Source organism: Hemiscyllium ocellatum, chromosome 22 (assembly GCF_020745735.1).
Source record: "Hemiscyllium ocellatum isolate sHemOce1 chromosome 22, sHemOce1.pat.X.cur, whole genome shotgun sequence".
Lineage (NCBI taxonomy): Eukaryota > Metazoa > Chordata > Chondrichthyes > Orectolobiformes > Hemiscylliidae > Hemiscyllium > Hemiscyllium ocellatum.
Genome location: NC_083422.1, coordinates 54,770,393 through 54,785,752, shown reverse-complemented (window position 1 = coordinate 54,785,752; position 15,360 = coordinate 54,770,393). Strand labels below are relative to the sequence as shown.

Here is a 15,360-nt window from a genome sequence, read left to right as displayed (position 1 = left end):
TTACTTGCGGAACGCTTCAGAGAACACCTCTGGGCCGCCCGAACCAACCAACCCTATCACCCCGTGGCTCAACACTTTAACTCCCCCTCCCACTCCACCGAGGACATGCAGGTCCTTGGACTCCTCCACCGGCAGAACACAACTACACGACGGCTGGAGGAGGAGCGCCTCATCTTCCGCCTGGGAACCCTCCAACCACAAGGTATGAATTCAGATTTCTCCAGCTTCCTCATTTCCCCTCCCCCCACCTTGTCTCAGTCGGTTCCCTCAACTCAGCACCGCCCTCCTAACCTGCAATCCTCTTCCTGACCTCTCCGCCCCCACCCCACTCCGGCCTATCACCCTCACCTTGACCTCCTTCCACCTATCCCACCTCCATCGCCCCTCCCCCTAGTCCCTCCTCCCTACCTTTTATCTCAGCCGGCTTGGCTCTCTCTCTCTTATTCCTGATGAAGGGCTTATGCTCGAAACGTCGAATTCTCTATTCCTGAGATGCTGCCTAACCTGCTGTGCTTTGACCAGCAACACATTTGCAGCTGTGATCTCCAGCATCTGCAGACCTCATTTTTTACTCAAACAATAAATCAAATCAAATCTGATATGACTATTAAAATACACTTGGGTACCCCGCCTTACCATTTATTTCTGTCATTGTGCAATTCTCAAGGCTGATAACTATAAAATGTTAAATTCTATTGAATACTAATAGTGGAGGTGGTGGTTTAATGCTATTATCACTGGGTTATTAATCCAGAAACCCAGGTCTTGTTCTGGCACCCGTGGTTTGACTCTCACCATGGTAGATGTTGAAACTGGTATTCAATAAAGAAAACTTGCAATGTGAACCCATTGTTGATTGTCAAAAAAACTCACCTAGTTCACTAATGTCCATTAGGAAAGATAACTGCCACCTTGTCCACCGACATTTGACTCCAGACCCGTAGAGGTACTGACTCATCACTGTCCTTAGGGCAGTCAGGGATAGGCTACTGATACCCACATCCATGAATGATAGTTTTTAAGCATCCAATGCAGTTATTTACTTTGCAGTTATTGAAATCCTGTGAAAATAACTGCGATTTGGGTATATTTATACCATTATCATCATTGTATCTTCCTTTCACTTACTTGCATCCTTTCCTACTACCTTTCAAAAAGGTACCAGATTGAATGCAAGGCTAGTGACATTAACTGATTCTGTTTTTAAAATGTGAGTTAAAATAGTGCTGCACTTACGTACAATATCTTTGGAATAACTTTGTTGATGACACACATATGTTATGAAAATTCGTCACTGACTCCCAGGTCCTGCTGTTGTTCTGTCTTGAGCACTTGGACTGTCCGCTGGAAGCGTTGAGTACAATGTCACTAAGATGAGCATTTTCATATAACAAAGGCATAACACCATGAATGCTGGAAATCAATAAATACAGAAAGTCCAGTTTGGAAGCATCTGTGGAAAGAGAAACAGTTAACCTCTTGGAGCTTCAGAAAAAGTCATACTGAACTCAAGCCGCTAACTCCGTTTCTGTTATCACAATGCTGCATGATCTGCTGAGTTTCTCCAGCACTTCCTGTTTTTATCATCAAACATCTGCACACTTCTGGACCTGCATTTTTCTTTATTACAATGGGGATTTATTTCAAGAAGCTCAACTAAATACGACTGTGATGTCCTCCATTCCTTTTCGAGTACACCATATTTTGTATTACTACAATTTCATTTTCTTCTTCATACATCTCAGGCCACTCAAACAGGACTCTTGTAAGTTCTTCATCTTACTCAGTCCACCTCGTGAGACAAGGAAACATTGAACTCCCTGACCTTATCTTAGTGTCTACACTCAATTCCTCAAGGGTAGCTGGGTTTGCCTGTATCTTTTGGATTGGCTGGAGAAATTTGAGATTCTTGTAGATATTGCGAGATCAGCTTTGAGGTAATCTTCTCATCCCCCTCTTAATTCACCAGTGTTCCCTGAGGTTTGGTATCATTGTCATACAGTTGTTGTTTGACTTGTTTTTTCCCTTTACTTTTTTGCATTTCCTGTCTTACTGCAGAAAGTCTAATTTAGACTGAGAACTGTGTCTGTATGAATCCCTGTTCTGTGGATATCTAAAACATGGTTTTACGCTTCTGTTTGCTTATTATAGTGAACTTAAATATTTCAATTGGAGTATAAACTGCATCTCATAATCCTGATTTAAAACAATTGATTCAAGTCAGCTCATTCTCATCTCATCTACTACCGTATGCAGCACACACACGATGACCAGGGAAGGTGGTGAGTACAGATCTTGGGAGCATTCAGTCACCTTGCGATAAAGTCTTTCACTTGAAATTACCTTAAACCGTGGCACGAACCACAAATTATTATTCATTGCATATTCTCTACTTGTTTGGATATTGTATAAAGCATCTGTAAGATTCATAAGAAAATTGCTGGGCAGAATGGCCTAATTCTGCTCCTTCGATCTGCTCCACCATAGAATCATAGAGATGTACAGCATGGAAACAGACCCTTCAGTCCAACACATCCATGCCGACCAGGTATCCCAACCCAATCTAGTTCCAACCGCCAGCACCCAGCCCATATCCCTTCAAACGCTTCCTATTCATATACCCATCCAAATGACTTTTAAATATTGCAATTGTACCAGCCTCCACTACTTCCTCTGGCATTCAATCAGTTGATAATGTGCAGTGCTGGAAAAAGCACAGCAGGTCAGGCAGCATCTGAAGAGCAAGACAATCAATGTTTCATATATCTCTTCAATGAGAATTGACTATTGAAGAATTTAGACAATTATTTGTAGAACGTGAACATTCCTCGCCTGTATTAACTATAACGTGATTCCAATCCCGTTGGTTTAAATGGTGCTGTTATTACGTGATTTTCTTGTAATGCAGGATTGCACAGGAACAGAACTATTGTGTTATATCCTCCAGAACACACTGAAGTTATGGTTTTCTGGAAGTATAGTTATCACATTCAGTTTATGGGCAAGGTTTGGAGGAGGTTTTTTGGTAAATCTGTGAGCAACATTCTACTTGGTCCTAATGGGTTACATGATAGCTTCAAATAATTTACTGAATTATAATAAGTGATTTAAAAAAATTGGATCATTGAATTCCAATGTAAAATGGAACATGGGATTTGTTTGCTTCCCGTAAATAAATTCCATTGTATAAAGGTTGAATCGTTTTGCTATAATTCGTGACATTTGTGATACTATCCCGATCCATTTTGTAGCTCATCATTTACTTCCTCATGCACCTTCTTTCATTGCTGCCAGAACTGGGATCCAATGTAACACCACCTTTTCTTCCTCTACATGAAAAAATGAGAAGAGACTACTCTAATGAGGCATCTGCTAAACATTAATCCTGTGCTCCACCTAAAACTGTGTTGCAATGTGTTGATGAATCATAAAGAGTAGCACCCAAAAAATCGGGTACTTGCTATTCTATCATAGAGTCATAGAGATGTACAGCACGGAAAAAGACCTTTTTGGTCCAACTCTGCCATGCTGACCAGATATCCTAAATTAATCCAATCCCATTTGCCAGCATTTAGCCCATATCCCTCTAAACCCTTCCTATTCATGTCCCCATTCAAATGCCTTTTAAATGTTGTAGTTGTACCAGCCTCCTCCACTTCCTCTGGCAGATCATTCCATACACGCACCACCTTTTGTCTGAAAAAAAGTTGCCCCTTCTCTCACTTTTAAATCTTCCCCCTACACCCCCTCACCGTAAACCTAGGCCCTCTCGTACCTTAAAAAACAGTAAAACTCAGTTTGGTTCACTGAAATTTGCAACAAACTTACATCAGGGTTTTTAAAAAAATAATCGTTCAAGGGATGTGAGTGTTGCGTGACTAGCCACCAATTATTGTCATCCTTCATTGGCTTCAGAAGATGGTGGGGAGAAGCGTCATTGAACCACGTTGGGTTGTAGGTACACCCACAGTCCTGTTAGGTGGGGAGCTCCAGGATTTTCACCAAGCAACAGTGAAGTTTCAGTGACAATAGAATGTGACTTAGTGTCTAACCTGCAAATGGTGGTGTTCCTGTGTATCTGCTGTCCTTTCCTTTTTAGGTGGTAGTGGGTAAACATAGATTGGATTTCTTCCTTGGTTTATAATCAGGTGACATGGTTTCAGACTAAGAGGCAGGTTATTTAAGACTGTGATGAGTAGTTTCTTCATTCAGAGGAAGATGATCCTTTGGGATTCTCCTCCCAAAAGAGCAGTGAAAGCTAAGCCATGAACATGCTCAATGACACAGAGGAGTTTAGGGGGAAAATGGTGTAGAAGCAGATGAGCAGCCAACAAGCTGAATGGTTGCTTTGTACTCTTCTTTCCAATGTTCATATATAACTGAGGTCACGTGACTGTATAGGATAAGGTCCCAGCTAGATATTTCAATATTTCTCTTTTCACTGTTTCTCCTATTTGTATCTCCTCCCTGAAAGTACATGGGAAAGCCTGACAGCCAGAGATGGTGATAATGGCACAAACAAACTCCAGTGGGAGAAATTGAATGTTTATGCCAATAAAATAGTCATAGACAGTGGGTCTAAAACAAGCCAGATCAGGTGACTGCAAGGTTTCATGTTGTCTATAGTTTGGAAGTTGCTTCCATAGCTTTCTGACATTGTCCCATTATCCTTTTTGATAGCAAAATCTTTTCCTAGGTCACCACCAGTTTGTTGTATTGTGAGTTCTTAATGGAAAAAACATTAACTGAAATGTAATCTTACAGCACACAATGCACCCATTTTTCACTGGTATTTGCGCAGTTAACTCTTTGTGTTCAGGGTGAATGGTAAGTTGTTTTTATGACTTAATTGCTTTTAAGTTCATTGATCTTGCAATGTAGTCCAGTTTTGTTAGAATATGTTTTTTGTGCTTGATGCTGTAAAAATTGTGAATTTTATTTTGTGTATTCTTGCCTGTTCAAAACAGATACTGAAGTGAAGTATTTTTCAGTTGTTCAACTTTGTCTCACTTGTAGGCAGCAGATCAGATGGACTGAGAAGCCCAAGTGATGTGTTTTTCTTGGGAATAGATGCAGTGAATGACTCCGATATGACTGAATTCAAGACTAAACAGCGTAAGTATTTTGTTTTAAAAACAATAAATATCTGTTCAAGAAATACAAATAAAATATAAACCTTCAAACCAATTTGAGGGACAAAATGCTAAGCTCAGCAATATGCTCCCTAGAGCACAGACGAAATAAGGGATTGGATTTTGCAGGACAGTGATTAGCTGAATATGCCTATTGGGTCTCTTAAAGCTCTATGGATCCTCAGTCTCTTCAACCCTGTGTTTCCTAGTAATTCTAGGATTGTGATATGTCAGTCACCAGGTTCGATTTTATTTTTTTCTGTTCAAGGTATCAATCTCAACAATTGCAAAGTATTGAAAAGGCGGACAGTAAGAGGGCATGGGGAGAGCCAAGGAATGGGCGCATCACGTTGTCTGTTTCCAACTCACCTTCGGAAGATTGGCAGCATAGATAGTTACATGACAATAATCATTACTCAGGTGGATGTCCAATCCGCCGAAGCCAAATGTAGGAGTCATAATCCCAGAAGAAAAGAGGTTTTCATCTCAATGAGAAGCTAAATTGCTAAATTTGGGGTATATAATTGTCATGTGCCATTTATTCAGAAGTCTCTCAACACCAGGTTATAATCCAACAGGTTTATTTAAAATCATCAAACTTTCAGAGCGCTGCTCCTTCGCCAGGTGAAGTGCTTCAGAAGGTTATGATTTTAAATAAATCTGTTGGACTATAACCTGGTGTTGAGAGACTTCTGACTTTGTCCATCCCAGTCCAACAGTGACATCTCCAGCTCGTGTACGCCATTTATCAAAGTGCTTGGGGTTTAATCTCTAATCTGTGCTGCTCTCATTTAGACATTGGTATAATAATGACAGCATGATAATGGACTCCAGGGTATTAGAATTAGGCTGTGTGTGGGGGGAGGGAATTATTCAAGGAATCTCCAATGCTAGTCAACTTCCAAGGCCCTCAGTGGTGGAACAGCCAGCATCTTATGGAGTGTGCTGGCACAAACAGAAACCGAGTGGAGAAAGTGGTGTGGAGGTGGGAGTTCCGAATTTAAGAAGATTGCTGGAGTTATCCTGTGGCATCCTTTTGAACCCATCAACCATAAGTTCAGGAACACTGTTGCCAGCAGAGTCTTGAACAATTCTTTGTCTGCCTTCTATCCAAGGATGCAGTTTATGTTAGAAACAAATTCAAGAATGGTGAAGTGAAAGGAAGATTCTGCGGAACTTCCCTTAAGAAAGAACTGTCAAGAAAGCAAAAGCATTTTTCTTTAATGAGTTAAAGATTTTAAATAATGCCTCAGAAATCTTTACCCCTTTAACCTGTTTCTTTAAGGTAATTTCTGTCTATTTTCAGATGACGAAAACACCAGCGTCAATGTTGAACCTGAGGTTAACAATCCAGAGCGGAAAAAAAGCCCTTCACTTAGCAGTTCAGAAGAGACACTTGGCAAAAAGCTCCTGAGGAAACTAAGTTAGTGCAACTGTTAATGTTATATATTTTCTAAAAATCCTACTATTGTGAAATGCAATACAAATATCAATTCTGTAGTGCATAATTCTGTGCTGGGCTGGGGCCAGAGGAAATGAGTATCTTTAAAAATGGGAACAGAACATCAAACTGCATCATATTCCTTAACTTGGCCCGACTGTTTCCCAATGCATCATGAATTGCATTTTTTAAGCCCATTTATGCCAACAATTTTAATAGTCAACTTTTTGAGAGCACAGCAGCTCTGAAACTGGTTCAGCTTATCTTTCTACAACCCTGTGCTTTTAGATTTAAATGTTTTGTATAGATTTACTCTAGCTGTCAATCAAGGCCTTTTCCCCAGTCATCCCCAACTAGCCTTATTTCCAGGGGTCAGGTTTGGCTGCTTTTCAGGCCATTGCTTATCAATGGCTTGGCCTTATGTTCTCTGGACTAATCACAGGCTTAGTTCCACAAAATAAATCACCGCATGACTACTCTAAATCCCAGCCCTAGACATCTCCATATCCTCTGAAGTCTGTATGGCCTGGCCAAATAGATTTATCCAGACTTGAGTTTAAAGTGTTCTTATTATGAAAACTTATCAAGTACGCTAAGCAGAGAACAACATTTGGGTTAGTCTCTATAATCCGTTTGGTCTAAGGTCAGGCTTAAAGAATTTGAAGTTTTGAATCTCCACCCGTGAATTAAACGCTATCGTTTATTTGAGATGATAATTACAGGTTTGTGACTTATTCAGTTTCTTGAAAATAGTCAAACTCTCAAGTTTATTTTCAGTAATTCATAAATTAAGAAAAATAACTCATTTTGCAGTTTCTAAAATAAATTTTATTTCCAAAAAGACTATTTGTTATGGTGTTGCCAGTGGGTAACTTATTTCTAAAATTTGGCTTACTTTTCTCAATCATTTCGCTTAAATTAATTGCAGCCCTGTCGCTCCTGGCTATTGGCTGCTTTTTGTAACCCATGTATTGCATTTAGCTGAGGAAGCGTTAGTTGGCTCCCCTCTTTTCGGTCTCCTTGGCTGGCTACAACAAAGATTTTACGTTCTTTTTAGCATGCAGCTATAGCTGTCCAACAAGAATTTAGTTAATTGGTTTATCAGAAACAAAAAGGAGCTATTTACAAGGTTTGCTTGTTTAAAAGGAGCAGATACTTGCTAACCCTCAAAAAAAATTAAAGATATGCTGTCAAGCACACGGACAAACTCGGGTGGAAAGTTAAAAATGAGATGGTGTCAAGTACCAAAAGGAAGATTTAAAAAAACATGCAATCTAAAATCTTTAAGATGCTCTTGAGGTGCTGAGTTGGTTAGGGATATCATGGAACAATGGCAGCCATGGATATTGCAGATGTCCTTTGAGTTCTGTGTTCAGATGTTTTCTAATTCATTTTGTCTCAGGATTTATTTTTCTTAAGAGAGCAGAGAGAGACAATCCAATGATAAATCTATCTCATCTGCTCTGAGAATGGCGTTACCCTCTGAGAATGTCATTACTTGAAATGCAGCTCATTTCTGTCTTTCTGTATCTGGATTTGTTGTCTCTTAACTGGATAATTGTAAGAGATTTTGTTTTTAATCTCTGATATGCAAGCCTCTCACCTAGATGTGAACAGAAGAAACCGATTTCTTCGCATCTGGTTGGTTTCTCTTATGATAGAAATATTAATTTCATTTTAGACTGGTTCTTGTTTATTGATGTTTTCTTTAACTCTGGCTCAACCTGTGGTCAGGTAATTACATTTATAAGTCAATGTCTCTTCCTTTTGAAAACATTTCAGTCTGTGGAAGTCTCGGGTAATAAAATCAGACAATGGAAGTTAAAAATTGATAGCTTATATTTTATCACTCTTGTGACACTTGAGACATATTAAATTTCCAAGGTGCAGTCACCTACTGTTAAACTGATGTTAACCATTTGTGTTCATTGTCAATCAGCTTGACACCTCTCAAACCACTGTAGATTACCACAGGTGTCTCCTATGCTTATCTTCAACCAAAATATGAAGATGATTCAGTAAATTGTTTTGCACAAGTTTGATTTGAATGCTTGTGGTGTTCTCAGACAGCTTCCAGATGATGGAAGTTTTTTTATTTAACTTTTTTGTAAGCTGCTTCCCTGCCCGCTATTTATTTTCTTTTCCAACTCCTCCTCCTTTCTCCTCCTAAATTGTTGTTTGTGCACCATCCAGCAAATAGACACAATGACAAGGTGGACAGGCTGATGTACCATAAACACAGCATTTTCCACAGATGGCGTGAGTCAGATCACTATTGTAAACACCAGGTATGTACTGGTGCGCTGCCTAGACTGCCCTGTTAGTGGGGGATTTTATTAAAGCTGAGGTAAAATAACAACCAATTACAATTTTACTGCAGGTCAACCTTAAGACCAGAACAAATGTGAGTTAAATTTATCAGCAGTGGTATAATGGTAACTAGATTTGATACTGTGTGACTGTTGCCTCCAGTAGTATTACGCCATGTGTGGCCAATCATACCCTTATTAGGTAGGCTGACAAAGGGGTTAATCTAATTTGATAGATTACTGATGTTGGGAGTCAAGGGACCACCCATGTCTTTCATTTGCCCTGGGGCTCGAAATCTTGTTTGAAAACTAGAACAGAGCAAAAGGAAGATCCAGGGAGAGTATTTTTCTGTTCAAAGTACTCCTATAATTTTTTTTTTTAAAAGTTCCCACGTGACTGTGTCATTTCAAAGCTGCTTGACGTTGGTTCACTCCCATGACATTGTTGCGTCCTACAAGTGTACTGTAGGAGGCCACAATTAGAGACCACTCTATGGACCAATCCAGGGCTCCCTGGCCCTGGGAAAACTGAGTTCCAGCAGAGATTGCAATGATCAGCTCCCAGGGGAGTCTGAAATTTTGAACGTATTAAAGTGAATGAATGAAGCTGCTCTGAACTTGGTAGCTGTTCGCATTTAATGCTGACAGTGGAACAGCTGAAGGAGAAGAAAGATTTAAAATTGGAGGGTTCCCACTGGGGCAAGAAATTTGCATTTTAAAAGAATTGTAGTAAATATTTTTGTAAGTACTTTTCCCCCAGACTTTCATTGGCCTTACTTTCCCAATATGTACAGGCTACAAAGCAGGTAACCCTCAAACTTTGTATAAATGCGGATTATTCCCCATCTGCTTTGTTTTTACACCTTTTTCGTCTTCCCCGACAGAATGATGAACTCGCGTACAGGATAAATATGCATTTAATTTGCTCTTAAAATTTATTTCCCTCTGGGTAATGCTCAAGCTATACTTCTTGATGAGTGCATTGCACTGTAGATAGTTTTCCTAGCACTCGGCTATTTGTGATCACACTAGGCTTTTGTAGCAAGCCTCTTAGCAGCCTTCAAGGCATTTCATAAACGACTTGTTACAAGTGTGAGCTGGAGAAGAGCACCACAAAAATATACAAAACAAATCAGTGAAAAGAGAACGCAATTATTCAACACAGTTTTCTTTCATTAGATAGAAATTTTCTAACCAACCTGTTCAGTGATGTTATTGCACACCTTTGGAGCTGGTGAGACTTGAGCTGAGTCCTCTTGGCTCTGAGGTATGGACACTAGCACTGTGCTGCAAAAGCTTCACAAACAAGGATGGAATTTGATCCCTCATGTCAGATTTTTTTTTACCAAGTACCTTGTGAGCCAATGAATTATGTTTTGAAGTGTGTGGATAATGGCAGTCAAAGTGACACAAATAGGAGTGAGAATAAAGATCAGCTCATCTGTTTTTCATGGCATTAGTTGAGTGATGAGTGCTGGCCAGGACACTCCAAGGAATTTGTTATGGAATCTTCTAGATCCTCTTGGCCATGCCACAATTTAACTTAGTAATTTGTCCAAAGGTCATCATGCCTAACAATGCAGCACTTAATATCTCACTGAAGAGATTTTGCTTAAAAAAAATGCAGTTGACTGAAACTACAAGCAGACTGATGTAAAGCAGGATCCAGATTATCTACACGTATCCTCTAAATTCAAGACATTTGCAGGAAATGAACTCCCATTTTCAACACCATAAGTTAATATTTGTCACACTGTGAAGTTATCACCCTCTGCACCACTTCTTCAAACGATATAACTAGTAGTGTCTGCCTTGATAATGGCAGCAATTGTTTGGCAAGTTTGATAAATATGTACAGAGCAGAAAGGTATTCCCTGTCCCACGAAAGAGTAAAAATGCTAAACGAAGTCCCCTGATGTTTGTCCCCTGTAAGTAAAGGTACAGAGCCGTCTCGAGTTGAAAAGGAGACCTAGAAGTCTTTACTTTTGATCTCTCACTCTGATTATTTATTTGTCTCAAACTCCATTCATGATATCAAATGTGCTTCTATACTTTAAATCTGTCAGTTAAATTAGTTTGTTATGAAATTTGTATTCATGAAGTTTTCCATTGCCTGTGAAAGCGTCAAGCTCACAATTTGGGACACACGTAATTTGAGCCATGAAAAGTGGTGAGTGTAGAAACGCTTAAAAGGAACAGGTGGTGTTCCCACAGCTTTCCACTGCCAAGGTTTATCCTGCCTCATGTCAGGGTTGTTCTAGATGAAATAATGGAGATTAATTGCCAGGATTAGTCAACAACTCCATTATCACAATTTGCACCTACCAGGTCAGTAGAAGAAACACTAGATGAACCTTGGTCTTTATTTCTCTAGCAACTCCTGTATTCCTACACATCCAAATACTTCTGGATTACAGTGGCTGTTGTTACATAGCCAGAGAGGGCAGCTGTTCTGTGACTGCAATGCACCATATGTAATCATTATTTGGACAGCCAGTTAATGTTTTATGGTGATATGAACTGACAAATTATGCTTGATTAGGAATCTGGAAGAATTCCTTGCTTTTTTTTGAGGTATGTACGGGGTGTTTTGTCTCCATGTGAATCTCTGGTAACAGGCAGGCAGGAACTGGATTTGACACCAAAAAGGGAGCATTGCATCAGTACTAGAGTAGCATTTCAAAGTATCGTAAGATGGTTGCAGTACAGGTTGAGGCCACTTGGCCCATTGTGACTTTGCTAACTCTGCAAGAATTACTTGCCTAGTTCTACTTCCACCCATCTTTTCCCCACAGCCCGAGAATCTCCTTTAGATAATTACTTTGTTTTGAAGGCCTCTATTGAATCTGCCCCCACCACATTCTCTTTCAGTTCAACGAGATCAATTTGTACTTGCTACATATCATTTTCCCCATGCCCTTATCCATCGTTTCCTTTGCCAGCCACATTGGCATGGTGTCCTCTGCTCATTAGCCCATTATCAAAGGAAATCTGCCTCACTCCCTGCTCTTACAGTCCTGTCATGATTTTGAACACCTAAATAAAATCTCCTCTTAACCTCCTCCAAGGAGAACCGAGCCATCTTCTCCCAACTATTTACATAACTAAAGTTCCTCATCATGGAAGTATTCTCATGAATCCTTTCTGACTGCTTTGATCCCTTGGTTTCAATCTAGTTTAAGAGCTGATACCCTCACTCCTTCAATTCACAGAGAGATGTAAGCTGTAGTAAATGAGCACTCTCGGTCTCTATTTCATTGTGAGTGTCACTGGCAAGGTCAGCATTTGTTTACCCATTCCCAGTTGGCTTTGAGATGTGATGCTGAATGGTCTTGAGCTCTGGCAAGCTGTGTGCTTTATAAATTTGGAATGCTTGTCTCCTGCACTGAATGGCCACAATGACCCTGCACAGCTGTGCTGCGCCAAGTGCCCGTGTCTGAAAGCAGGGAGCCCAGTCGTGTTCCAAACTGGTTTTACTCCACTCGACCATGCTATCATTCCAGGCTGTTAGCTGCATAGAATTCCTGTTCATAAAATGATGAGTCAGTGAACACTTCAAAAATTGAGAGAAGGGACCGTTCCCACTCAGCAGTTACTAATGTGGTCATGTAGAGGCTGTGAAAATAAGTGGAACACCTTGCAGCACCAAATGAAGATGGTTGGAGTTTCTTATATTAGCCAGGTACAACTCTCTCACATGTTGCACTTGTGGACTGCAGGGTTGGTATTATTCATAAATACAGTTATACCATTTTCAGCAAACAGCCAAATGCATGGCTATGTGTCTGGGGTCATATGTAGACCAGACCAAAGACAAATATCAGGTTTCTTTCCTTGAATTAATTCTGAACCAAGCAGATTCAATACAGTTTCATGGACCTCATTACAGATTCCAGCTTTTTATTCCAAATGTATTGAATTAATTGCAATTAAATTCCCCAACTCATGGTGGCATTTTAACTTCTAATCTCTGGATTATTAGTCCAGGCCTCTGAATTACTAGTCACTATACTGCCTTGCTTCAGGATTTGCATGAACGCACATTTTCCAAAATTTACATTTTTTGTTCTTGTGAATCTGTGCAGGTGGCAAAAAGAGGAAGCCTTCCAGAGACAGCGAGAAAAGCCCTGAAGAGAACGTAAATGTACCTCAGCTAAAGATCTGACATCTCCAGCAAGGTTAAAACCACGCTGATGGGCTGCAAGACAAATCACTCACTGATTACAAATCATTCCTGACACTCGAGCCCAGCCAATAGAAGCTGCAGTCTTAGGAGATTGGCAGGGTTTGTAATCATGAAACAAAACTACAGCAGTGGCAGCATGGCCCAAGCTAGTTTTTCTTGTTTTGTACTTTGAATTAAGAATTTAACTTTTGCATGTTTTTCCATCTATTCGTTTTACTTAAGAGGATCAAACTACACTGAATTTGAATTATGTGATTTCAGCATTTTATGCAATTTATCCAAAGGATCATACAACAAAATGCGTTTTTATTTTAATGAAGGTCTCTATTCGTGTCAACCTAACCTGATCTCCCCTCATTTTATCCTGGGTGTGCTGCAATATTGTAACCACCCCATTCTGTAAAATATTCTGGAGTATGTTTCAGGAATATTACACCTCTCAGGTTTCACATAGCATTGATGCTCCATTTGAGCAATGCTTTTTAGAATTCATGAGTCAACAATGAGCCTCTTCCATGCAGTTTTGTCTTCTAAGGCATCGCTGCGGGTCAAAAGGGGGACAGGTTTCTTCGGCTTCTACTGCATTAGCAAACATTCCTAGTGAAATTATCGTTGTATTCTGAAATTTCAGTAGAAATTGTGTATATAGGAAACCTAAGTGTTACAATTACAATGTCACTATCAAAGCAACAGGAAATCTTGCCCCTCCATGTGTCACCCTATTTAATATTTAGAAAGCATGTTCCAGCCCAAATCACTGCAGATTGAGTGCTGTTCTTATGAATTCTATTACCTCTGAAGTTCTTCAGGTAAATATTTTTATTGTGATTAGTTCAGATGTATATTGTCGAGTGATTAATATTTAAGATGTCTCTGCTGCTTCAGAAGCATTGATCTAGGCTCTCACCATAGCTTTGCAATAGTTACTTACTTTCCCCAGAACTATCCTCTAGGCAATAGCCGAGGCAAAGTATCCACTAGTTTCAAATGAATATCATGCTGTATATGAGTGACTGTCGACAGTCTTATACAGGACGTTCTTATTCTTTTCTGTATCACTGCATTGTTATCTATTTCAAACCTCTCTCTCTCTCTCTCTCTCTCTCTCTCTCAGGCGCAGTCTAAGAAATGCCTGGTCTGCGATTTTGTTCTTAGTACCCTCTCAACCTCTGCACATTTTGTGGCATAAATTCCCTGCCTCATGCCATTACTATACATTACTGCAGACACTGAGTTTCCACATCTTTTATGTTTATTTGTCTGCAATTGCACCCACTTCAGGCAATGCCATCTCAGCGCCAAGTTGTACTGTTCGTACAGGCATCCAACCACCAGTTTAGCAATGAATAATAATCCAAGAATTACCAGCTTTCATGGAACTATTGCCCTGCAACAATTGCTGCCTTCAGGGGAAGAAGGAGAAATTGTGTGGGAGACTGGACTTTTGCATTGAAGTAAAATTGAAACGTTTGTTACTTTAAATAATTTTTGACCTGATGTATTATTCATAGATAGGATTGTGATTTTTCAACACTGCTGATATTTATGCTGCACCTAACACCCAATTAACCAGCCTTTACTCTATTCTTTCTCCTCCCCTCTCTCCCTACCAAGCATTGAATTAGTGATTAACTAAGGCATTCAAAGGCATTGTTCCTGAGCCTGTAGGTTTTAGAGAGTTTTGCCCATAGAGTTTCTGGATATGTGATCAATAATGACACAGCAAAAGTTCTGGATGTAGGTTTGCTGGCTGAGCTGGAAGGTTCATTTTCAGATGTTTCAACACCATACTAGGTAACATCATCAGTGAGTCTCCAGATGGAGCACTTGATATGGCTGGCTTTCTGTTTGTGTTTCCTTGGGTTGGTGATGTTATTTCCTGTGGTGACATCACTTCCTGTTCTTTTTCTCAGGGAGTGGTTTCTCTGTACTGCAGTGTGGTGGCTCATTGAAATAATATTCTAATGCTGCTTTGTTTGTGGACGTTGGGATGATTGCTTCTGTAGTTCAGTATTTTGTCTGTATGTATTGTTTTCCTGTAGACACTGGTTTGAAATTCCCCATTGACTTTTCACTCCACTCTACTGCGACATGTAGGAATGGCAGTTTGTCGTTGTTTTCCTCCTCTTTAGTGAATTTTATGCCAGTAAAGGTATTATCGATGGTCTTGAAGGTTTCCTCTAATTTGTTTTGTTTAGTGATGACAAAGGTGTCATCCACATAGCAGACCCAAAATTTGGGTTAGATGGTTGGCAGAGCTGTTTGCTCAAGACTCTGCATTACTGCCTTTGT

The 15,360-nt window shown here is 39.9% G+C and overlaps 1 long non-coding RNA gene across 1 annotated transcript; it reads left to right on the top strand.

Moving 5' to 3' along the window:
- Nucleotides 1–5,031: 5,031 nt before the first annotated feature.
- LOC132826172 (uncharacterized) lies at nt 5,032–13,292 on the top strand. The gene is made up of 3 exons (XR_009645858.1): nt 5,032–5,115; nt 6,439–6,555; nt 12,968–13,292. It is a non-coding gene; the product is annotated as an uncharacterized LOC132826172 (long non-coding RNA).
- The last annotated feature ends 2,068 nt before the right edge of the window (nt 13,293–15,360 follow it).